Raw genomic sequence first — 1,637 nt, 5'->3', positions numbered from 1 at the left:
AACCGGCCAAGGCGGACGCGCTCTCTAACGAGCCCCGCCGGCCGGAGGAAGTGCGCCCTCTGGCGGACACGCCGTTGTAAATGAATGGGGTTTGGCACTTGGTGCATTTTTCGCCCAAGTCGAAGCGCGCTCCGGGCGAGGAGGCCGGATTCTCGCCACCCGTGGCCGGCCGGGGAACCGGCGAAGGCGGATAGGCTTTCACGGAGGATCCGCCGGCTGGTCCGCGGGCCGATTAGGGTCCCGCGAGTGAGCGGTGGCGGTCCGGAATCCAGGCCGGCCAGGAGGCACCGCCAGGCGGATAGGCTTTCACGGAGGTCCCGCCGGCTGGTCCGCGGGCCGATTAGGGTCCCGCGAGTGAGCGGTGGCGGTCCGGAATCCAGGCCGGCCCGGAGCCACCGCCAGGCGGATAGGCTTTCACGGAGGAGCCGCCGGCTGGTCCGCCGGGGGAAGTGCGCCCTCTGGCGGACACGCCGTTGTAAATGAATGGGGTTTGGCACTTTGTGCATTTTTCGACCAGCGGCAACGCAGGCTGACGGGCGGCCGCTTCCGCGGGCCGGCACTACTCTACGGAGGCGCTAGCCGCCTCCGGTGGGGGCCGTGTGATCTCGCTGGATGCCCGAGGACCTTCCGCCAGGCCCGGCCGCAGCTTTTGCGCGCGCCCGGTCCTATTACCTGGTGGAAGCTGGAGGCCGGGGCTCGGCAGCTCGCTGCCCGGGGACCCTCCGCGAGGCCCGGCCGCAGCTTTTACGCACGGCCGCTGCTATTCTCTGGCTCCGGCTTCGTCCCGGAGGGTGCTTGGGGAACGGCGGCGCACACCGCGAACGGCCGGTGGCGGTCGGCCGGTGGCGGTCGGCTGGTGGCGGTCGGCTGGTGGCGGTCGGGGGTGGCGCTTGGGGATGGCGCTTGGGGATGGTGGCTGTCGGCTGGTGGCGGTCGGCTGGTGGCGCTTGGGGATGGCGCTTGGGGATGGTGGCTGTCGGCTGGTGGCGGTCGGCTGGTGGCGGTCGCCTTGTGGCGGTCGGGGATGGCGCTTGGGGATGGTGGCTGTCGCCTTGTGGCGGTCGGCTGGTGGCGGTCGGCTGGTGGCGGTCGGGGGGTGGCGGTCGGGGGTGGCGCTTGGGGATGGTGGCTGTCGCCTTGTGGCGGTCGGCTGGTGGCGGTCGGCTGGTGGCGGTCGGGGGGTGGCGGTCGGGGGTGGCGCTTGGGGATGGTGGCTGTCGCCTTGTGGCGGTCGGCTGGTGGCGGTCGGCTGGTGGCGGTCGGCTGGTGGCGGTCGGGGGTGGCGCTTGGGGATGGTGGCTGTCGCCTTGTGGCGGTCGGCTGGTGGCGGTCGGCTGGTGGCGGTCGGGGGTGGCGCTTGGGGATGGTGGCTGTCGCCTTGTGGCGGTCGGCTGGTGGCGGTCGGCTGGTGGCGGTCGGGGGGTGGCGGTCGGGGGTGGCGCTTGGGGATGGTGGCTGTCGCCTTGTGGCGGTCGGCTGGTGGCGGTCGGCTGGTGGCGGTCGGCTGGTGGCGGTCGGGGGTGGCGCTTGGGGATGGTGGCTGTCGCCTTGTGGCGGTCGGCTGGTGGCGGTCGGCTGGTGGCGGTCGGGGGGTGGCGGTCGGGGGTGGCGCTTGGGGATGGTGGCTGTCGCCTTGT

Source organism: Syngnathus scovelli, unplaced genomic scaffold, assembly GCF_024217435.2.
Source record: "Syngnathus scovelli strain Florida unplaced genomic scaffold, RoL_Ssco_1.2 HiC_scaffold_121, whole genome shotgun sequence".
Taxonomy (NCBI): Eukaryota; Metazoa; Chordata; class Actinopteri; order Syngnathiformes; family Syngnathidae; genus Syngnathus; species Syngnathus scovelli.
This window is presented reverse-complemented; position numbering follows the sequence as displayed.